Source organism: Condylura cristata, unplaced genomic scaffold (genome assembly GCF_000260355.1).
Source record: "Condylura cristata isolate star-nosed mole 26May11 unplaced genomic scaffold, ConCri1.0 scaffold00002, whole genome shotgun sequence".
Taxonomy (NCBI): Eukaryota; Metazoa; Chordata; class Mammalia; order Eulipotyphla; family Talpidae; genus Condylura; species Condylura cristata.
Window position 1 is genome coordinate 23,310,148 of NW_004567103.1, and position 25,446 is coordinate 23,335,593.

The following is a 25,446-nucleotide window of genomic DNA, read 5'->3' on the forward strand; positions in this document are numbered from 1 at the left end:
ATTGGAGGAGATAGATGATGGATGGATGGATAGATAGATAGAGGTCTGGCCTATAGCTTCCCACTGATGGAAATATCTAAATGATGCCATCATTTCCCTTCTCCTCCTAATTGTATATCCTTGTGGTATTTAAGAAAAAAATATGTTTCTACCCAATCTGCCTGAAATTTCCATCATTTCTTCTCTTTATTTCCTTTATCTATTCAAGTTTTAGTGAGTCTATTACTTCTTTAGGTTTCTCCCTTCCCTTTTCCATGACTCACTTGTTTTCTTGCCAGTTCTCAAGTCTCTTCTCTCTATACCACTTTCTAGGGCACCCTCTCTGTGTAAAGGTAAGGTCCAGGCTTAAAGCAACACATCAAGGAATGCCCACATCCTGGCTTGCTGACCAGGGGCTTCAGCCCCAGAGTGTGGTAAGATATGTATATGGGGTTTTAGTTTTCTTCCTTCCTGGCACCCATGCTTCTTATCTCTGGAGATGTGTAGGGATGAGCTAAGACCTCTGAATGCTGAAGGGTCTTACTGTGACTGTGAGCCCTGAAGCACCTTTGATCTTGGCCTCTCTGAGCCCTCTATAGATTCTGTTCATTCTTCAGAAACATTGATGGTGTTTGTCTTCACATTACAACACTTCCATTGGACAACTGCTTCTCCATCCCCTGTGACTTCAGTAGAACTTCCAGTTGCATGCTTGATGGTACCTGACTCAGGGCTCGCCAATCATGGCCTCTTATCTTTCTTGATAAGAATGGCACTGATTAGTTCAAGATGGTCTTCTGACTCAAGTAATCTTGATGGACTGATGTCTTTTAATATTTAGATGCTATCTTCTGGGGTTGACTACTGTGAGAGCCATATAAATTAGATCTACTTGCAATTACCTTTTTCTCACTCCATGGAGAAATTTACATGCTGTGATTGAGAGAATTATGGTGCATGGCAAGGGAAATTAAACTTGCAAATGGATTAATGTGCTAATCATCTGACCCTGAAAGTGAGGAGATAATCTTGGATTATCTGGGTGACCCTAATTTAATTGCAGGGTTTTAAAAGTAGAAGAGGAAATTGAAAGAATAATCTGGGAAGTCACAGTGAGAAGGAGCTGGTCTGATCTTGTTAAGGTTTGAAGTTGGGGGAAAGGGGATCATCAGCCAAGGATTTTGAGAAGCCTCTAGAAGTTAGAAAAGGCAAAGCAATGGAATCTCTCTGAAGTTTCCATAAGAGAAAGGCTGTGATGACACCTTAACCTGATAAGATTTCAGATCTATGAAACTACAAGATAACAACCTTTGTTGTTTTATTTATTTTTTAAAAGGTTTATTTATTTATTCATACAGAATTGGGGTACAGGCCAGAGATGTGGAGGGTGAGAGGATTCACCAGAGACAGAGTGGGGAGCAGAACAGGCAGATCAACGGAGTACACTGCTGAGGGGTGAGGGGAGCATCGGGCAGTCAGGGAGGTCTGCCTTGCCATGTGGATCTCCTCAGGGGCAGGCAGGGATCGAACTCATGCGGAAGTGGCCTTAGCTTCTCAGTGCAGTGCTTTAACCCGCTGCACCACCAGGGAGGGCCACACTTTGTTGTTTTCAATTACTAAGCTCATAGTACTTTGTCACAGAAGCAGTAGCAAATGAATATATTTTGTCTCTGGGTATATTCTGAGAAAACTAAAATTTAAGATAATAATTTTTTTTCTTATTTTTCTTGAGGTCTTTGGTCCCACTTTCCCTGATATATGATGGGGCAAATGCGTAGTGGATATGACTGCCAAAACAATGTAGAAAATTGAACTAATTTGGAATGATGTCTGGCTAATTACATTAAACCTCTGTCTCTTTGGCAGAAGAACCCTTACCTTGGAGCGCCAGAGAAGTCTCACTAGGGTAACAGTTTTAATTAGTCCAGCCTGGTTCTGTATATCCAATGCCTGGTACAGCATCTGTTGATATTTCTCATTCAAAATATGAAATAATCTAAACATTCCAGTATTAAGAAATAATTATTGTTAGAGACACTGGTGGGTTATTACTCTGGATACAAATCATTTTATATTTTACTGTAAGGAAAATTATTTTCAGCATTAGGAATATCCTATTTCTTCAGATCTCTTAATGCAGTGGTTCTTTAAAGTGATAGCTCTGGGATGAGCAACTGTAACTTTCTTATTTATTTATTTTTCGAATCCTCAAAGTATTGGCCCATCTCATTTTCTTAGTCAAAGCTTGCTTCCCAGTTTTGCCCTGTTAATGACCTCAGCTCTCTCTTGAAGCTCTAGGACTAAGAGCTCTTTGATTAATCATTCTCTGTGTTAATATCAAATGGCCCTTGCATTCTTCAAACAGATTGCTGCTTCTGTTAAATAATGCCCTAAATATACAAAGCAGATAAATGATGACCAGTGAGCCAATGGGAACAGAACCAACCTCCAAGACTGCATTGCAATTATAATGAAAAAGACATAACTGATGACTCCATATTTGAACTTAAAATGATTTGTGAAGCATAAGATCAAGAGACATACAGGCTGAGGTCTCAAGTTAGAGTTGCCATGATGAAGTATAGACTGTAGGTAAAAAACATTTTAAAGTCATGTGCGTGTGTGTGTGTGTGTTTTCTTTGAAATGGTTAAATGCTTCAAGGAATAGAGCTTCTTTGGGGGGCAAAGGCCCAGAATGATATGCATCAGGGTTTTATTTCATTTCATTCTCTTGCTTATTTTAATTTATGAGGTGTGGAGAATATTAGTTTTTAGGATGATTTAATATTTTATGTTGTAAGTGATCCTCTGCAGTCAGTTTGTTAATTAGATACTGCAGACAGGCTGTTTAATATTGTGTGTTGACTCTGTATGAAAAAAGGAAGAGAGAATATTTCTGATAGGCAAAAAGAATCTAAGGCACATGATCAAAATTCTCTCAGACCATGTGTTGGAGTGACTTTGCTGTGAAACAGATTCTATTTTGCCCTTTGAAAGCCTCCCTGAGAATGCTGGAGATAATCGCAGCCCGCTCTTGGTCTGGTTCTTTAGGAGTTTTCTGGAATCACACAGGAAAACAAGAGAGGAGCCTGAGTGATTTTTTTTTTTTTTTAATAAAAAGGCTTACTTGTGAGAATTAGCGTAGTTTTGGAAGTCTGGATTCCACTACAGTAGATAGTCCTATTCGTATTTCTTTGGAGGACACTGTTTGAAATGGTGGCTTGGTGACTTTGTGTTTCTTCCTACTAGTCCCATCTTCAACTCCAACATCCCCTAAACAAACAAATGATATCTTGGTTATGTGGTTAGCTTCTAAGTTGGATAGCCTAAGAGAAGGGTAATACTGACTCTGCAAGAATGGCTGCCGAGGAAGAGGTTGTCAGCAGCTTCTCTGGTTAGAGTTCACTTTGTGGGTTAACTTAACTACAACCTTGCAAGAGCAGGGAAATTCACCAATAATTCCATGACTTGTATCTTATATTAACTTTGTGTAAAATTAGTGTGCACAACTCCAGTGAAAGATGGATTTCACTTTGTCTCCATCACCTTCAATGTCTAAAACTTAAACCTATTGTCTTGCTTTTCCATAGCAAGCTAATATATGATAAATAGAAACTATTTTCCTCATAAAATAGTACTTTCCTAAGTTGAAATAATCAACATTCATTTTTATGTGGGGTGGTTTTATATATCTGGTTAACTTTAATTAAAAAATAGCTACAACTAGATATAAATAGTTATATTTATATGGATATAGATATATATTCATATGCATACTGGTATCTATGTGTGTGTGAGTATATAACTATGTCTATACACACACACACACACACACACACACACATGGAGTGGGAGGGAGAAGTGCTTGGCTCTCATTTTTTATTTTATTTTACTAGTATATACCCCATTATTATACACTTTTAAAAGCCGAATAGGAACTTACCTCCTATAAAAACTTAACCCTGTGAGATATTTCCCCCAATCATATGTTAGGTTAGTATAGATGCCCCTTTTTGTCATTCTATGAGCTTATTCTGATGTGAGAAAAATAAGCACAATTGAAAATAGGGTAAATGGACAAGAGCTTCATAGATAGTAAGTCATTTTAAAATATTGGAAAATTAAATACAACTACAATAGAGATTTTCTCTTTCAAAAACAAAACAAAATATATTCCACCACCACCCCCCATTGGAAGTAATGAGTAAAATAGAAATGGTTAATTTCAGGAGTTGAATGCTAATTGCCATTTGGTAGACAATGGCTAGTCAGCAAATGGGGTTGACTGATGCTGTCATTAGAATTCATGGTGCAGTCTTAACTATCAGTTGCAGCTTTATCTACAGAACAACTTTATGCATTCAACAGTCATATAAATAAGAGGCTATCTTATTCCTTCAGAGTAAGGCATTTTACGTTCTTAATATGTGGATTTTTTAATGTCAAGGCTTCATTCCAATAGGTTATAACACACTCGTCTAACATCACATATGGAAAGGCATAATGTACTTGGAATATATATTCACTATGATAATATCATCAACCAAGCATAACTCTAAAGAAAGCATCTTCATTTTTTTTTGTTTTCTATCTGCTGTTTAATTTCATTATGATTTCTAAAAATTCTCTGATAGTGTACAGCTGCTCCACTGTTAATAGCCTTGAAATAGAAATGTGTTACTTTGCTTAGAGAGAGACATCTGCATACTGTAGAAAAACAAAATCATTTGATGTGATTAATACAGGAAGATGGTTATTCATATTTTTAATGCATGTTGTTTAAACTCAAATATGTTTGCCTTCCAGCCATTTTTAGATGTTCGTTATTCTGATCTATGATTTAAATGTGTGATGCTTTTAAAATCTACATTTAAAAAAAAGAAGAATGTTTGCCAGACCATCCAATACCTCCTGCTGCTAGTTGGCTGGGGTTTTTTGAATGTCACAAACAGAGCTTTGATATGGTACCCGAGGGGCTCTTTATCCAAGATGATGTAAATAACTACTCCCAACATTTGGTCCTTCCACCATCTTTGATCATGTCATCTTGAAATTTGCCCTTGCAATAAGCAAGAACCTTTACTTTCACATTAGAAGAGTTCATACTATATTTGAAAATGTCAAAGTACATAAGCCCTAGGAGGGCAATAGGACAGGTTCAAAAGTTTGCAGGTAGATGGATTATTACAAGCTTAAAAATTACAGTGAAGGAGAACATACATGACTTCTTTCATTCCCTCATAATCTTGCAAATCTCTTGGTTACCTCATAAATCTTTCTGTGTCCATACCACTATTCGCTAGCCACTTGACAAGTGGTCAGCTTCAGCCTCAGATTTACACACAAAGCCCTGGAAGTGACCTCACTGGAGGGCACAATTTATGTGGTGGAGCCCACGACCACTGTGGAATACAATCCAGTCCTCCTGTCATCTACCTGCAATGCTCCCATCACACTGTGTCTGCTTACCATTCAGAGCATGTCAGCATTTACAGGGAACTGGGAGTGCACCATTTCTTTTCACTCCTTTTGCAACTAAAGACAAAAGTTCAGGTGAAGTGATTTACCTGAGGGTTACACACCCACAAAAAGAAGAGTTGCTGGAATGCCTGCCCTGGTAATCTGTTTAAGAATTTGTAATCTGTACTCTTGCATAACCTGGGGCATGAGCACTGACCACCTGATTCATAGCCAAGAAAGTAAAAGTCTATCTTTCTGGCACATTGTTCTTGGAGAGCATTTATGATAAGGCTAGAAGACCCAGGAGAAATTCTTCCCTGTCCCATAAAGGCACATCCAAAATACTTCACGAGAAGCAAGTAAGAGGTTTAAGTCAGGTGTTCTTCAATCTCCACTAAACTCAATGATCAACATTCCTGTTTTAAAAGTGGCACTTCAAATCCATGGGGAAAAGATGGATTATGTAATAAGTTCATCTACTGGTGTTGGGACAAAAGAGTAGGCATCTGGAAAAAATCAGGTAAGATCTTTCCTCTGACTGTATGCCATGATAAATTCCGAATGGATTAGAGATTTAGACGTTACAAATACAGCATTACAAAAGATCCTGGTGAAACTTTAATCCTTGGAATGGGAAGGCTTTTTTTAACTGATTCAAAACCCAGAAATATAAATGGAAATACTGATAAATCTGAATACACGAAACAAAATTTCTATATGATACACACACAAGTAAAGCCCAAAGACAGAAAACCCCACAAACCCAGCAAAAAATATTTGCAATTCATGTATGTGTAAAAAGTTATAGCTTCAATAGATAAAATATTCCTACGAATAGAGAAATAAACACCCAACATGCTGATAGGAAAAACTGGGCAAAAGATATAGCCATAGTTCATAGAAAATGAAATATGAATGACTCTTCAACATTTGGAAATATGCTTGACTTCACTTATAATAAAACATATGCAAATTAGAACTACATTGAGATACCATTTTCTCCTATCAGGTTGGCAAAAATCCAAAAGTTAGATAAAACACACCATTGGTGAGGCTGTAAGAAATATGCCCTCTCATACTTTGCTTGTGGGAGTATATGTTAACATAACCCCATATGGAGAGCAATTTAGCAAAATCCATCAAAATTACAAATGCATATATCTTTTGCCCTGGTAATTTCACTACTGGAAATTTATGTTACAAATGCACTTGCAAATGAATGAAAGGACATATGTTTAAGATATTCATCACAGTGTTGTTTGTAAGACAAAAAAAAAATTGAAATGACCTAGAGTGTTAAATCCAGTAAATTACTTAAGTAAACCAGTTAAATAAATCATGATATGTTCATACAACAGAATACTATAAAACTTGAAGGAAAGAAAAAAAAATGAGCTGAATCTAAATTAGCATGGGAATATTCTTGAAATTTTATTGCTCAAAAAAAGGAAAATGCAAAAGAGTATGTGAGGTGAGTTGCCGTGGATAATAAATGAAAACATCATAAACTACATTTATATTTGCTATTGCAGACATAAATAAACTGAGAAAAATTACAATCTAATATAGAAGTTTATAGAAAGAGATGGGCATAAGAATTAAGAAATGAGATTTCTCATTGTTTATTTTTATGTATATTTTTAGAACCAGGCAAGTATATGATAATTTCAATTATTATATTTTTGGCTCAAAGGAAAAATAATAGAATACTTGTCTGACTCTAAGACAGCTAATAATTTTCTATCTTAGCAAAAAAGTTAAAACTTCTAAGTTATCTTGGGGCTATCCGAAGTTTTATCTACTCATTTGTTCTTCTTGACTTTGTTGATTCAAAAATAATCATTTACAATTTCCTGCAGGACAGGTGCCCTACTAGGCTCTGAGGACAGGACACAGACCCATAGATCTTTGCTCACAGAATCTGCCTTCTAGTGCAGGGTTGTTCCCTTTGGAGTCTGGGGGTCTCCAGTCTACCTGGAAGGACCCTTGGAGCCACATCAACAGTTTCACTTCATTGTGATATCATTTTGAGTGTAAGCACATTAAATTTCAATTGGTGCAGAGTTCAAAAATTCAATATCCTTGATTTTTATGAGCAAACAAGATGTGTACAGGCTGGAGGCATTTTTGGTTTCTCTCAGTGGCACCTCTTTGTAGAGTTCCACAATATATTTTATTGTGTATAATACCATATAATTTGAAACTCTACTCCAAATATGGGCTTTGCTTATACTTATCCAGGGTTGTAATAATTTCCTGTGATTTATATTGATACTTTTTTATTAATGTTCTAGAATTATACAGTGTATCACTACATCCCTTTCCTTTCTGCTTTTTCTCCTACTTAGTTTTATTAGTTTGCATTCCATTATGATTTATTTTTCAAGCCAATATCTGTTCCTGAGTGTTCAGACCAGTGCCTTGAATTGCATTCCCTTCTCCCTCTGTTCTTCCACACCATTTTAAGCAGATGAGAACTGATGGTAAAACTCTATTAGCTGTGTGCTAATAGAGTGTATATTTGAGCTGTGTACATCTATAATCACATCAGCAAATTTCAGGGCTGAACCCATGCTGTTAAATGAAAGAAAAAGCAATGCTTTCCAGGGCTATCCAATAGAACTTTCTGTGTTGTGTGAAATGTTCTCTAGTTTCTGTCCAAAATGGTAGCTGGTTACCAGTTTTGACCTTTGAGAACTTCAATTGTGACTAGAGCAACTGAAGAATTGTATTTTAAATTTAATTTTACTTAAATTAATTTACATTTTCAAAGCTGGCAGGAGAAGAATAAGAAAAGCACAGCACTGTGAAGCTCATCTCAACCACTTCGGTGTGAGCTAGATTCAGTGTGAGGTGACCCATATGGCCTAGCAGGCCTCTTCTGTCCTGCCTGCTGCTCCCCTAAGCAGTGTATTTCAGTAGATCTGCCTGTTCTGCTCCCCACTCTGTCACTGGTGACTCCGCTCACACACACCCCCACTCATATCTGTGGCCTGTACCCCAGTTCTGTATGAGTAAATAAATAAATCTTAAAAAAAAAAAAGAGTAATTAGCTAGGTTATTGCTCCCAGTTTGAGTCAGTCACAGAAGTGGGAATATCTATGCCTTGGTATTCCAGTCAGATGGAATTCCAATCTTGCTGTGTGAGGAATAGTACACACACACTGGAGATGGTTCCAGGAAGTTGCTCAACCAATGAGACAGCACAATCCATTTTTCCCAGATTCAGCAAGCATCAAGGGTGTTTGCTTAGACATCTAGGCAGGCTCACTAGGGTCCTAGGCTAAATTCAACCCTTACATAGCACAAACATGGAAGAAAAAGCACCCCAGTCTGTGTTTGAGGAGATACCCAGGGTACCTCATAGATTCCAAACTTAGAAAAGTAAACCTAATTTGAGACTGCACTACCAGGTTGGAATAGACTTCTAACAGCTAGCCCTGGGCACATCTTCACTCCAGACACAGCTGCACTTATACCAATGGACACAAGTTCTCCAGTATCTCCAGGTTCAGGTAGCAGGATCCGACAAGCTGCAAGTCTGTCTAGTTCAACCTCCTTCATTTTCCATCACTACGTACACCCGGGTGAGTGCACTCCACTCTGGCTTTGACAGCTCTCTGCAATATGGCGCCCTCTCAGCCCTTGCTCAGCCTTTTGTCTCCACCAATTCTCCACACTGCGCTCCAGTCAAGCGGCTATGCTGGCTTTCCTAAACAGGCCCAGCCTCTCCCACACCCATGCCCTCCCTCAAGCTGTCGCGGGTAATGGCTTCTTCCAGCATCTCCATCTGTCAAAAGCCCATCTACTCTCGTGGCTCATTTCAAGCTGTGCATTCCCTGACGTCTCTCCCTGGAATCCACAACTGCATGTGCTCTCTCCTCCTCAGAGCCCCATGGTGATTGGTTTGTGCTGCTGTTCTGGCATTTGCCTCACTCCTTATGTCACAGACATTGGTGAATTTGTTTAATCTTGTCTTCTATTCTGTGAGCAGCGTGACGATGGTGCCTGTGTGACCGTGTGCCTGACCGTGTCTGGCACGGGCTGGGTCTCTAGGAATTATTGTCAGTGGATTTTTTTCACACGTGGGGAGAATTTTAGCTATAGTCAGTAAATGAAGAGATTTTTGTTGTTGTTCCGGAAGGAAAGAACGCCAAGCCTTTACCTGAAAAGCAGATTATTGTGAGATGGAACATTTTTCAAATCAAAGGCGGCAAACTGGTGATTTTATTAGTTTTCATTGTCAACATTTAAGCTTTGGGAGAGTTCACATAAAAAAAACTTGCTTATAAATTGTGTTGGGAAAAAAAATGGCATTTGGTCATTCACTGCTCTTAGGCAATTTGTCAATTCACCCCTGTCCCTGACTCTCAGATCCTACAAAGACCAAGCTGACTTTCTTTTCCTTCAATTACAAGTATGTAGAATCCCTGCACCTCTCGCAATGAAATTGACCCACCAAGATCATTTATGAAACTCATATTGTCTATTTTTAAATCATACAAGTTCTGCAGCCTTTAATGGTTATCATTTTGGCCTGCTACTTTCTGTACCACTCATCAGACTCCCAAGAGTGCAGCATATTTTCAGATAAAAAATATGATTTAAGTCATTTTAAGGGGTGTAATGGCAGCTCTGTGCCATTGTCACTTTATCTGCAAGTGCAATTTTTCGACATTAGAGAATTAGCAAGGACCATGGTGGCAGGGCAAAAGGCATACTTGTTGGAAGTAGAAGTGGCAGACACTTGAAAAAGAATAAGAAAGTGAGACCTACGTGATATTGGATGTTAACATTTCATTTCACATCCATAGCACCTTTTGTGTGAAGATTTCCAAGTTCATTTCAGGCAGTAATTGAGCCTCACAGCACTTGATGAGAAAAGAAAGTTGTTTTTTTCATCCTCAGATCCAGGAAACTGAGGCAATATTGTTCACCATTGTAAGGATGTCTCTGCAAAAAGAACTGGTAGTTAAATTTTACTTACTTTCATCTCTGCCCCCTTCCCTTACCCCTCATTCTTGCTCTTTGGTTTCAAGGGTAATTTATGTTAGGTAAATTTAAACTCTGCCTCTTAGAATTTAATCAATACCATCTGCAACTCATCAGCTCTCCTAACTAAGGCTTAATCTTTCTTGAAAAATGTAAAGACTAAAGAGCATAAGTAGGTAAAATATAAAATCAGATGGGCCACTCTCCAATTTAGCAATGGACACCAATATTTCAAAATTCCCAAGTTCCATTTTCAATAGTCTCTGCTGTCCTCTCCTGACCTCTTTAAGTCTCACACACACTTTCCCATTCTAGAGACCAGAAGGAAAGCAGCTGCTTATGATCAACATTTATTATATTGTCTTGAATTCTTGAAGCATGTGAAGGTAAACTCCTAACTCCTTTGACTGATGAGAATGTTAAGATTTAAAGAAAAGAAAGCTTTTGTTAGTTTGATTAACACTTCAAGTGTCTAGCAAGTGCTTTCAGGTAAGAAAAGAGTGACACACTCCCTTTGACTGTTAAATCATCCCTCTAATCACACCTTAAATGAATCATCACCAAGCACTGATTGATACTATCTTTCAAACACAGTATTACTAGGAATCAGGTATTCATAGTATTTTGAGCAGTAAGCTGTTTATTAAATATCTTCTCAAGTAAAAAGAAGTTCCCTAAGTAAAAATCAAATGGAGAATGCAGAAATAAATACTAAATCATATGTTGCTTCACCAAGTTCATGAGCTAAACTTTCACCTCCGGAAGGATAGGATTAAATACCGGTTGGATAATTTAAGAGCGCACTCCTACATATTTTTAGATCCAACAAAATAAAATGAATACTTGTAATCCAAGTATCTGTTTGAGTCCCTATTTTTATAATTTTTGAAGTGTACATAAATGTACCTGGAAATCCTTATCACAAGAAAAAAGACAAACAATAGTTTGTGTTTCACACCCACAGTAGGACTCACTATCCCTAGATGAATTTTTCTCCTATTCTAAGAATCTCTTATGTTCCTAGTCTGCTCTAGGTGAGCAATTCAAAGGTGTTCAACTCAAGCCCAGGTAAATTATTAGCCTTCATTTCCCCTGGTGTGAATAAGGTGCATCCTTAATCTCAGCCTTTTCTAATTTGTCCCATGATAGCTCTTGGCCTCTAAACCAGCTCCGTCCCCAGCACATCCCATTGTAGTACCATTTGATCATCAGCTTGTTCTGTCTGTCATCCCTTCTTGTAGCCAGGTGACCTGCCCTGCAACATTTCATGTTCTGTATTTTTCTAAATTACATTGTTCTCTGGAGTCTGTTGCCCAAACGAAAGGGCTACATATTCTTTCTCTGTTAGTTACTCAAAATATCAATCATTCTGTAACCACCTGTACTACCGTTAACCTTCTTCCTGTCTTCCAAATCAAAACCCATTTCTCACTTCCATATGTCAACACCAGCCACATGCATTGATTAAATGTCTTTCGTTTGAAAGCACACAGTCCTGCAATCCTTGCCGATGTCTGAATGCCTCCCATATGCTCTCCATGCAAGTCTAATTCTTCTGTTCTCTTCTTCTGGAAAGTCATTCTTCATTGTAATAAGTTGCCCAAAGTAAATGTATTCATCATCTTTTTCTCTGACAACCATGTTTCTCCACTACGGGAAATTAAACACTGCAACATATGGCCTGAGCAGCAAACTTTAGTGCTTGTTCGCTCAATTGTTTTAACACATTGCCGCCTTCACATAATATTCTGTTTGCCACTAGCATGTCAGGCTTCCGCTTGACATATGCATTAGACACATTAATGGCAAGACAGAAACCAACTGAAGCTGACAATATGACGAAAGAAGGGTAAGTGCCTATTAATTACTAAAATTCACTTTTTCCTACTATTTAGCAGGGGGAAAAACAAATTAATGCCTTCAGAACATGCCACCACATGAGCCTGCCGTGGTGCCATCTGACAGTTTTTTAAATCCTAAGTAATAAAGAAGGGCTTTGTGTAGATTCAGCAAGGCCAATATAAATGGCACCAATAATGCTGCGCAGGGCCCTGGGCCCTGCTGGTTTGCTATTTCTGCTTCTTCAGTCACCAGTGACACAATGGATGAGCTGCATTTGCTGAATTCTTTGTGTGGCCACCAGACACCACTGGTTCATGTTCCAGGATTCTTGTCTCTGTTACGTATGCATGCAACTGCCCTGCAAGTCATTGTAAATGCTACCCATTTGCTGAAAACATTAGAATACAGTTTTCTTTTAGAGCTTTGGTTCACAGGTTAGATAGTTGATTGTAAATTTTTGGAATTCTATTGTAAGTCTACTGATTCCAAATTCTTTAAGTTGGGAAATTTTGATCACAGAATTAGTAAGAAGAAAGAATAGATCTGAAAGTAAGTTAATTAAATATTAAGTAATTAATATTAAGTAATTAACTTTAGGTATGTATATACCTAGCACTTAAGCATGACCTAAACAAGGAAAGGGTTAAAGTTTTTCAGTGGTTACTATATTTTATTTCTTTCACACACATAAGTTGGAGCTATCTTTGAGCCGTAGATTTGACTTGATGCTGGAGGACATCCCCAGCCAATAGGTTTCCTAGAATCTCCAGAGTTCATGGCTCCTCAGGCCTCCTCCTATCAATAACTGTATCATGTTGAACTCAGTGTCAGCCAATGGTTCCACAAAGCTTAATTGAAAGAAACAATTTATGGAGGTGTACTAATGTCCACCCCTGACTCTGATCTCTGAAGACCCATCTTGAGATTAAACTAGATGGCAGAAAGCTGTGTCCCTGAACCTCATCAAGCTATCCCTCTGTAAAATTGCTTTTACATTGACTTCATCAGCCTATAATGAGGTACATTAACAGAAGAAGTCTATGAAGCTCATTACAGTATCTATAAGGGTGTTGTTGGAGATATTAGGCACTCCATCATTCAGTTTCTTTCTCTAAGAGGACCAGTGTGACAAATTTCTTTCTTTCTTTTTATTTTTTATTTTACATTTTTAATAGTTTATTTTTACATCATTTTGTGTCTTTTTCCATCTCAGTTGTAATCCCCGTGGACTTTCCACCACAAATTCACCCATGTGCCATCACCATAGTCCAAAGCAGTGACAAATTTCTTTTAATATTCACTCTTAGGAATAGTTGAGCCATGTCTGAGCACCTAGATTTGTCTCATAAAGAGTGAGAAACTCGAGTTCCAGTTTATTCATTGTTGGTAGAGTTTGGAACAAGTAAGTAGAGCCTCATGGCTTATATTTCTATATACTAGCTCTTTTGATGGCATCAGCTTTCTTTTTTCTATCCTTATTTTCCTATTATTCTGATTTTCTCAACTCTTTATTTTTAATTAAATTGAATGCTATAACAAATACACATCTTTCCAGCAGTCTTATAATCTTTCTGAAATAAGCTAAATTATAACTATGTGACTAGTTTAAAAAGTACTCATTTGTGCATATTTATAGATATCTATTTTTAACACATTTCAAAAAATACTATTCAGTGAGGGAAAAATGTACTGGGTGTGTATATTTTATTATGTTTGAAACCATATACCAGAATAAATATACTTCATCCCTTGAGTAGAAACCTGAAAAGGAAATACATGTATACTGTGTATTTCTAACTACACTCAAATAATTGCATATAACAATAAACTTAAGTGTTAGGTTTCTGAGAAAAATTTGGAAAGTCTCTTTAGATCAAGTTGCTCTAAGTTGTGTACATGACTGTTAATATCCCCCATAGTAAACCTTTATATCAGAGGTTTTTATAACAGAAGATGGCATTGATTCATTCCATAGAAATCTAGGGAACAATGTGTTAGGCACAAGGGATACTGGGGTGAATGAGAAACACAGTTTGCTGAAATAGGAAAAAGGTAATTCAGAGGCTATGTAGTATTTCACCTCTCTGTGGAATAGTCAGAGAGATTTTGAAATATAACAGAATATTCTCCACATCACTGTTCAAACTAGTCCTTTAGAGTTACAAAACAGATAATGGGTGATTCATTGGCATGCTTCTTGCTGGATGAGTGACATAGTCCTAGGATAAAGATAAGACTCTAGGAACGGTGCTCTTGTTCACAACAGCACTGAGTGCATGGCTGAATTAATTCACTGGATGGCATTCCTATGAGCATAAACACTAGTGCTACCAAAGAGTGATTTGTATCCTTTATATTAAAACTATCATTACTTTTTTTGCCTAGATCTTTTGTGTTTGTTTTATTTTATTTTTTATAAATGTATTGATTTTCTTACATCATTGTTAATTTTTTGAACAGTATTTGATTTTTCCCCTCAAATATATCCCCTATAGCTGTCCCACCACCATAGCACCCATGATCCATCACCACAGTCTCTTGTGCTCTTTCCTCCCTTATTTTGACCCTTTCCCTTTCCCATCCCCTGCTAAATACCTCACACCTGTAAAGTAACCAATTGAAAATTCTCTGATATTGTCACTATGTGCACGAAAGAGAAGAAAGAAATTTGCAATGAACCATGAAAATGTGGGCTTCTTTTTGAAAATCATGTCTCCAAATTAATCTACTTGGGTGGGTTAAAATGCACCCGAGGCCCTCCCTGGTGGTGCAGCGGGTTAAAGCACAGCCCTGAGAAGCTAAAGCCACTTCTGCATGGGTTCGATCCCCGCCTGCCCCGGAGGTGACCACATGGCGTGGCAGACCTCTCCTGGCCCGCCCGCTGCTCCCCTCAGCAGTGTACTTCGTTGATCTGCCTGCTCTGCACCCCACTCTGTCCCTGGTGAATCCTCTCACCCTCCGCATCTCTGGCCTGTACCCCAGTTCTGTATGAATAAATGAATAAATCTTAAAAAATAAAATAAAATAAAATAAAATGCACCCGAAAGTCAGTGTTAGTATTTTCAGCCAAAAGTTCTTCATTTCTGTCAATATTCAAGTTGAACTTTAGAAAGAAAGTAGCTTGTACAATTATTTTATTGAGTTGAAAGATCAATGTCAGAATTGCCCAGGAGATGAGATGACAATAACTGCAGTCTTCAAACACAAGCATAACAATTCCTAATTGGAGTACCCTAATGGGGTACTGAAGTACCTGCTCCAGAAGTTACCAACTGATGCATCAAGCAAGACCCTGGCAACAAGCATTGTAATAATTCAATCTGAAGGCTAAAAAGATCTAGGACTTTTTAAAGAAATACGACAGGAGTCCATTTGGCTTGTTTTCCGCTATGTATAACATACCAATGACCAATACCTGGCATAGTAACCCAATGGAAACAAAATGCATCTCTAAGTCAGGAGGCTTCAAATCTCTTCCCAGCACAAAGACTTATTTACTGGCTCTCCTAAAGACAAAGCATTTAGGATCTTAGTGCCTTAATACTTCTTGCCAAAAGGATGTAATAAATAATGGGGGATGTGTGAGATGATGAATTAAAGTCTCCTGTAGCTCCTTGTTCCTGTTGTTCTGTTTAACCTATTTTTGGAAATCCATTTTCACCATTACATTCCTACTATTGACCAGAGGTGTAGACTGTAGCCCTTTACCAGACTTTTACATTGCAGTACTTGCTAGCCATTGCTTTCCTTTGCTTCACCTTGATCTGTACTTGCTGTCACAGACATTCCTACTACTCAGCAAGCTTTAAGGTTCCCCTGTCCTCTGGGGATATCAGGTGATGCTGTGGCTGTCAAATGTGAGCAAAGGTGCTGAAGAATTGTACTGTGCATATAAATTGGTATGCAACTGTCTATCGTCTCCTTTGTGACCATGTTGACATTGGAGTTGCCTCAAGAAAAAAGCAGTCTGACTACTGAGCCAACGCAAGAAGGAGGACAGCTTCCTGGGGAGTTGCCCAAGTCCAGAGCAGACTTTCTAAGTGAAGAAATGAGTGAAAACATAAACATTTTTGTTGTAATCACTGAAATTGTTGGTGCTGTTTGTTACCTTGGCATAAACTAGACTTTTCTGACTAACATATCTGATTATGTTCTATTATTGTGTTTCTTACTCAATCCACACAAAGCCCAGGACATATTTAAAAATATTTCTTATGAGAAATAAATGGAAAGAGCATATAGAAACCAGTTTCGAGTTCTGGGTCTCAACTTCTCCTTCAACTAGTGAGCACAAGCACCCAGTGCCCATAGCATTGCTTGAATCATAGATCTGGAAGCACACAATCTCTTGGACACTTTCACACCACCCTATTGACTGGCCATTCAGATAGGTGGGTAGTCAATATGTATTTAACATGCCATGAGGACAATTCTGTATCTGCCCTACGCAGTGACAATGCAGGAGTCAAAAGCAAGGGCTAGACTTTCCCCAAACTTCTGATCTAGTGGGTGAGAAGTGTGCTCTCAAATACACACATACATAAAGCAGAGTAAACAAGAACATTAGCTCAGTTCTATGAAGAAAGTGAGAGGAAAATGTGAGAGAGAATGACTGGAGTAGAAGACATTGTTTTATGTAAGTCTTCTCCGAGGAAATGTCAGCTTAGCACCTGAACAATATGAAGTCAATAGTGCAGACATTTGGGAGAAGAGGCTATCAGCAGAAGAAAAAAAAAATTGCTAAAGTTCTGAGTTTTACTTTGGCATGTTTGAGCTTGGCATGTTAGAGAACTCCTAAAGAAGGCAGATGTGGCTGTAGCAAACCACCAATGAACAAGGTTGGGAAGAGGTATGGTCAGAGTATTAGACTTCATAGAATCCAGAAAACTCAGTATAAGGTTTTGACTTTACTCTATTTGAAAATCCCACTGGAGGTTTTTAAACCTAGAGGTGACTTGATATGACCTACATTTCTTATGGGCCACTCTGTCTACTGTGCATAAAATGAATGGTGGAAGAAAAGTGATAAAGTGTAATGAGCAGCTAGGAGCTATTGCAATTGTAAATACACACACACATACACACACCACATGGCAAGGGTCCCAAACTTGTGGTATATTGCAATCACCTGGGATGAGGATAATTTTGAATTTCCAAAGCCTAAACACATCAGACCAATCAGATTAATAATCACTGAAGGTAGGAGACAATTGCTAATTTTTTATGTTCCCCCATGATTACAATATGCTGATGAATTTAGGAACCATTATGTGTTGTGTTATGCAGACATCTGACAGAACTTACAAATTGTGTAGAGTGGATATTTAGATACAGAAAGAAATGAATTAATGATGCTGTCAGTTATAGGAGCAGTGGGGTGAATGCTATTGCTATTTACTGAAAGAACTGGTGAGAAGAACTGGTGAGAAGTAGGTTTGGGGTAAATATTTGGAATCAAGTGTCCAGTTTTGGATGTAGAGATCTTTGAGACACCTGCAAGGTGTATATTATATATTTTACCTATGTTGACATCATACAAGCAAGGGAGAGATCAAAAATAAAGAGAAAAATCTTGTAGACACTGGTATAGAGTCAGCATTAATGTCATGAAATGTTGGGTAAAAAAGCTAAGCAGACCTTTTTACGCCCTCCCATCGCTGTCCTCTATGACCAGCACCTGCGATATTGCTCATCCTTCTCTCAATTATGGACGCCTGGGCCCAGGTATCATGGGCATGAGTGTGTGTACGTGCTCACACCTGCGCCTAGGAGGGAGGGGATATAAAGGCAGCGTCACGCCCGGCGCCGGGGAGGCAGAAGTTGCTGTCTCCCTGCCTACTGGTTTCTCTTGCTTGCTGTTGAAGACCTGCAAAAACGTTACTGAGGGCTCCAAAACTATCTTTTAGGCTGCTGAAATTGACAGTGAACCTACCCAGCCTGGGAAGGTTGCACAGCAAACCTGAAAATAGCTAGTGAGTGCATCTAGCCTGAGAAAGAAGAGCACTCAAAGAAGTTAGACCTCGCAGCAACCTATAGTCTAGATCTATCTTCTCTTTGCCTTGGCTCCTTGCTCTCAAAAGAGGGGTAACTTCCTTTCTGGGACCCACGAGTGGGCTCTATGATGCTTCATGCTACTTCATACTTGCCCACTGACTCTGGTTCTCAAGAGTCTCTTCCTCTGTTTTCAAATTTCCTCTGTAGCCATGATCCTTTGGGGTCTAAGCCTACCATTTATTAGTTACAGGGACCATAACATCTTCCCAAAGTTACCTTATGAAGAATCTAAACGAGAACTCCAATGCAGGCACTCTGCAGGGGAAATCAATGAGTGAAGGAACCTGACTATCCTCCGGCCCCACTTCTTTGTACATCACAGTTCTTATCTTTCTACACACCTATGCATTAAGACAAGTGTTTCCAAGATGCACAAAACTATACTGTCCCTGCCTGATGGTCACGTTCCTAAGTAGGATTTGAGTTTCTATATGGTCAAGTTACATCTCATTTAAACCAGCAGAGAGAAAAAAAAAGTCCTGAAATCAACCTGCCTCAACTTGAAAAAGAGTTGAATGCAGGTGACTCCATGTGCTAATTCTTTTCATCTTCTACAAGATCTTTTTTCTTGTAAAAAGGGTGTGATAAGAATCATACGTAAAGCTGGTCCAGGAGACTTCACATAATAACTACCTTCTTCATACAAGTAAAACATCGATAAATGTTCTCTACACGCTAATAGACACTCAGCACATCCTCGGCCTCTGTCCTCTTTGGCCCAAACAGCATTGATTCTTAGGCTTGTTCCTAAACTGTTGATTGCTTCGGTCCATCTCCATCTGTTGGCTCTATTTTCTTAGTTTTCCTAAGAAGCTGCTACACCAAAGGCTCCCAGTTCGGCTACAACTGCAAGCTTGCCACAGAGCCCTGCACCTGCCCCCTCTTGTTTTCCATTCATTGACTTCAGCTTAGCAGCTGCATCCATTTCCCAACTTTAAACTAATGAATCCATCAGCCATGGTTCCCCCAAGGGCGACTTTCCAAGGTTACCTTATTACAACACAATATCTGTAATCATATTTAATCATACATTGAGATGGAAAAACAAATAACTCCCACCTGACTGTAAAGGGATCTTTTTCCATATTATATATAGCTGTTCAAGGGTCTTCTTCAAAAAGCAATATACAAAGTGTCCTTAGTAACTTGAATAATAGTAGAATTATGAGATGTAAGTGTTTAGGGATTTAGAGGTGGATCAAGAAGTTATTGATTTTCTTTAATTGGTTGAATGATCTAATAATCTACCCTCTTGAGACCATGCTGAAGATCCAATTTTCTACTACAAAAGTCTGGCTTCAGAGTCACTTCACCTTTGGGGTGAGGGGTGAGGGGAGGGAGAGTGAAAGTAATTTAAAAAAAAAACTCAGTAAAGTACATTTTAGTGTTCTGTTGGAAACAGTTTTCAGGATGTGGACGTATCAGGGGCTTTTTGAAGGCAGACAGAGACCTTTGCCGTATTCCAGCCAAAAATTTCTATGATATTCGTCAGTTACAGAGCAAATCCCAGGGTGGACCAAATAATCAAAAACTGCTTTTTTACAATTTCACATGCATTGTGATTGGAAGGTTTAGAAGTCTTTGCCACCACACCAGCTTTCCCAGCCTGGGCCTATGGACCAGAGCATACAGAGATTAGCTACACATGTTCTCCATCAGCATAATCACGCTGGTGAGATGCCTGGTCCCCATCACAGGAGATCTGGTTAATAAAAACTGGTGTGATAAAAATAAACAGTAAAGTGATATTTTGTTTCTCTGTCCAGCCCTTCAGTCTGTATGTGGGAGAGAGCATCCACTGGGCCTGTTCTGCTGGTAACACACTTGCATAACTTTCATTAGCATCAATGAGAGGAACATGTGCACAGGGAGGAAGATTCTGAGACCCCACAGTGAGCATAATTTTGGCAACTCGTGAGATGAGAGCATGGGGCTACTCTGATTACCCTGTACTTGGAGGAAATAACAGAATCAAGATTGCTTTGCAGGACTCATTTGTACATGTGCATGTGCTGATGTATTAAATGCACAGGAAGATCTGCATGTAAAATAAAATGGACAAAATGAATGCACGGAGCAAAGGCGAGGGCATGTGTGTGAGATTCTATACAGCGAAGGACTGCGAGTTTACCACATGTACAAAAAGCAAAGGCGGTAATTAACATCTTCTAACCCAAAAACACGAGATTTGACCAAGCTTAGGTGTTAGCTGCAAATTCCTCTACCTATTGCAGAAAGAGTTAGTTGGATCACCTGTTCAAGATTTGGTTTAGTGGGGAACAACCACTGAAAATGGCAACAACATTTAGGAGCATTTCCCTCTTTATATGAATAAACGTGGCAAGCATTTTTGAAGAAACATTTTCACTTGTGCTTTCTCTACACGGCGCTAACAGATAAAGCTACCAACAATTACAGGGTCATGCTGTTATTTTCAAATTAGAAAACACTTCGTGAACAGTCTTGACAGCCGTGCTCTATCAAGAGAAAGAAAAATCAGCTCCTGGTTGGAGGAGGACGAGTGTAACCCTCCATTATTGCGGACCCTGGCATGGGGTAGCTTGCCGCTACTTAGCTAATGACAGGAATCTTTACGAGTCTGCAGCCCCAAGTCATTGGATTTTTCTACCTGCAAATATAAGCTTCCTATGGCATTGAGGAATAGAAGTGACCTTTTGGAAATGCTTTGATCCTGAGCTCAGTGATCAATCCTGATGCAATTCAAGAGAGAAGAGCTATATTTACACTTGTATGCTTGAGTTACTTTCTGTTTCAGTGTAGGGAAATGTATTTCTGATATGGACCTCGGAGGTTGGCTCTTAATAACGGTGTCCCCCCACTTTATAATGCCGGCGATTATTTAATAGACGAAACTTCTCCACTTTCTTCTGAGAAGAAAGTGGGGAGGAAATGGGAAAATGTCATTGCAACTACCATTTTCTAGGAACTTGCTACTTACTGGGTGCTCTATTAGCCAGCTTAACATTATCTCAACTAATCTTTACAACTCGCCTGTGCTGTGTTGCCAATTAACAGGTTGAAGGAGATTTAAAGCAATCTGCCTGAGATCACATAGTTTGGGAGTGCTAGGGTGACCCAAGTGCTCTACCAAAAACCTATGGTCTTTCAACCCTATTCTACCTCTTCTTTAATCGAGGAAGGGTTCTCTCTCCTTGCTTGAGAGGAGAGAAAGAAAATGAGGCCCTGGAAATGTTAACAAAAATGATGCTCATCCCAGAAAGAGATCTTTGGACTCTGCATGACAGTCACTAGCCATGCTTCTCATATAACCCCTCAGTTTTAATCCCATGGTAAGCAAACAGAGCAGAGCCAGATCTCCTACTGGGTTAAGTTAAAATTATTCTAGTGGGACTTTGATAGAAACTAGTTTGAGCATCTTTCAGGTTTCCCTTTCCTGTTCTTTGCATTCTCCTGCATATAGCTGAACTATCAGGGAGCATTTCACTGGTTAAAAAAAAAATTACTTCAAACTCATATCATTGAAAATGGTTGCTGAAAATCCGAGTATACATGCTTTATCTATTTCAATCTAAATGGATGGTTTAAGGATAAAATCACATCTGCCTGTAAAGAACATTTGATTGTAAAGATGACAATACTAAAGATGCCTCTCTCATCCTTGAAGATATTTCAAAAGGGAATGGACGGCTTCCTAGACTACTACTAGGCAATAGTATGCCACAATTTGAAAGAAAAGATTTTGTTCTCATATGAACCAGGATTTGAGTCCTACATTCTTTTCATGAGCTGCATGGCAATCTCCTTGTACCTCAGTTTCTAAAATCTGTAGAATGGGGATGCAATGAGACCTATCTCACCTTATTATAGAGAAACAAGGAAAATTTAATGTCTAGTATATGGCCAGGAACCTGTAAAGGCAGCCATTAATACCAATCTTTATCTAGATGCAATATATCCCCTTAAATTTATTTTAAGGTCTATAATTATATGAATCTTCCCATCTTTCCCAAAAGCTTGCACTGGAAGTAGGATCCTGGATGCATTATCCTGGGATGGAAAAGGACATGAAAGGGCAAGTGAAAGACACACCGCCATCACTTCTTTGGCAGGTCAAGGATTCCACAGATATGTTTTACAAAATAAAATCCACATTGAGCTTTTACTATGTGTAAGCATAATGATTGAGACTAAATCCTTAGAACAGTCAGGTAAAGCAGATTATTTTTCCTTTCAGATTTATTTATTTATGTAGACAAGAACTGGGGTACAGGACTGGTGTGGGGGGTGAAAGGATTCACTAGAGACAGGGTGGGGAGTAGAACAGGCAGATGGACTGAAATACACTGCTGAGGGGGAGCAGGGGGTGAGACAGGAGAGGTCTGCTGTGCCCTGTGGGTCACTGTGGGTCACCTCCCTGGCAGGAAATTGAAGTCATGCTGCACTGGCTGCAAGTAGCCGCATAGTGCTGCACTTTAACCCGTTGCCCCACCAGCAAGGGTCCTGGTGAAGCAGAAATAATCATTTATAGAGGAGGAAACTGAGGTCAGAGTTAAATAGCATTCTCAAGATCGATGGGTCAGATCCAGCCTCAAGTCTCATTGACTGTAAACTTTTACACTCCATTCTGTGTAGAATTTCAGAGAACATCTTGATAAACTTCATTCCTTTGTTGCTGTGAGAGCTGGTATTGGGAGGATGGGCGATGTGCATATCCATGTGTGAATAGGTACACTACCTGGAAAAGTAAAAAAGCAAAGGGTCAACCTCAACAAGGTCATTAAAAGCAAGAAGTGATTTCTACGCAAGGGCAATCTTCTCAAACCAAGGCAATGCTCTACCTTATCACAACTCCTAATGCTGGAAGGGCAAACTTCAGCTGGCAATAGAGAAGCTACCCAGTGTTTCCAAATGATCTATTTAGAAGCTGTTATATTGTTTGAGACCTCCGCTAGGAAAGAGCCCAGTGGCAGCCTCTGCAATCATCCTTTAATTTCTACAGACTGCTGAGGGAAGCCCTGATCCTCAGACATGGAACTATTTCAGAAAGCTTTCCAATTTTCCTAGTAGTCCTCCAACTTAATGAGCCTTGAGAGATATCCTGAAAGATCCACAGGGGCCCTCCATGAAGGACCCCTCCCCCACTCAAAAAGAGTGCTTTCCTGCCAGGGCCAGTAAGCAGGGCAAGGGGACAGCCAGATGCCTCTGGCATAGAAACTCTACCACAATTGATTCCTACTTCCACCTCCCGCTGAAATTCTGGAAAACTTGTGTGAGGGTGACCGTTCTCTCTTGTTTAATACACAGGTTGGGAAGAGGCCAGGCATTTCTCCACTGACTTTTTTTAGACCAGCAATTCCCACAGAACCCCCTATGAGTCTAATGTAATTTGCACTAAAGAGGAAATGATTCCTGTGAAAGAAGCTATATTCCATTCAAATGTTATTTGAGTAATGGTGGGAGATTCAGGGGAAAGTGAAGCCTATATTTGTACTCAGAGCAAAAAGGGGGACAACCTTGTAAGTCTTGCTGTTAAGACAAAGAACTAGTATTAAGACAAGTACAGTCAAATTCCCTGCCCCATGCTCCCCTGTCAGGAATCCATTCTTTTTTATTATGCCATATGCGTAGCTTGAGGTTATATTGGAATGCATAAATCTCTGGTGAGCCACAAAACGTTAAGCTGCCGTTGTCCTCATAATTTCATTATCTCAGTTTCTGCCCTAAAACGTTTAACACTAATTGAACACCCGAGGTTTTCCTGTGAAGTTTATTTTCTGAACATTATTGAAGAGCTGTTGATAAAAGTCAGAATTTATGGAGTCAGCACTCCTTAAAATACTGCAATAGATATGAGCAGGAATAGTTTTTTAGAGCAGGAATATTTTAATGAATTTGTCTGGAATTTCAAAGTCTCTCAATCATTCCACATTATAAAGCTGTCTATTTCGAAGTGTATTTTCCAAGAACCAAAATATGTTACTGAATCCAACCTGTTCATTTAGGTTCAGTTTGGACAAAATTGGCTATTAGAGTTACCTTATATTTCAGGTTGTTTCTCAATATTTATTTTGCTTCTGATTAAAAATACTTGACTTCTTCCCCACCTTTTGCCTTGCAGACTGCCTTGGACAATGTAAATATTAGCAGTCACCTCACTAATGGCAGGCAGTTCTTTCTTTTTCTCTGAAAGAAACGCATTGGATGACTCAAAACTATCAAGCATCCTTTAGTCCTTTAAGGGAAGAACCAGTTTCTTGTAAGTTAAAAAAAAAAAAAAAAGGCCATAATAAAGAGAAGCCATGTGTTAAATCTATCTCTTGGATATTGTTTGCATTTCAATTAATTTCACATGTCTCAGAAAGTAATTTAGTTAAAAAAATGAGTTGTGATTAGTGCCTCTTAAAGGTTTGTATTAATATTTATGCATACATATGCATATACAAATTTCACACACTCGCACAAACACACAACACATGGTCTATACTACTCAGAAGGGCATTCTTTAACAAAGCATGTGACTGCACTTTGGTTTCCCAAAACAAAGCCAAAACTTAGAGTTAAATGTCCATTTAAAAGAAGTAAGTTGTTCCTGGTTTCTATAGTAACTGCCAACAGACCAGCATTTTTCGGTCCTTATTATAATTGGAAAAGAAAATAAGCTATTTTAAATTATAAAGCATGGAGAGGGCTGTGCATCTAAAATGAAGCCCTCAACTGGCTGAGGGAGAGCAGCAGGCATTTGCAGCACTTGGGATTGGGATTTACTTCCCAAAAACAAATATATGGTTTTGAAGGGCTAAGCAAGGATAAGTTGTTTATCCTGATGCAGGAACCACAATGACAGGAAAGAAAAATGATACAGTATTTTCATCCTGGGTCTTAAAATAAGAAAAGAATTCAAAACTGCTTTCACAAGGTGATACATAACTAAAAACCCATGGGCTTTATTTTTTTAGTATTCTAGGAACGTAATCCCTGTGTTTCATTGTACATATCCAGTCTCTGCCCTCTATTACCATTTACTACCATCATCTACAAGGGATAATTTATTTCGCTCATAAAAGAAAAAAGGACTTTCTCTCCCTTTCAATGAACTCTCCCTGTATTTATTCCTCCCCCCATCTCAAACCTTTCTTT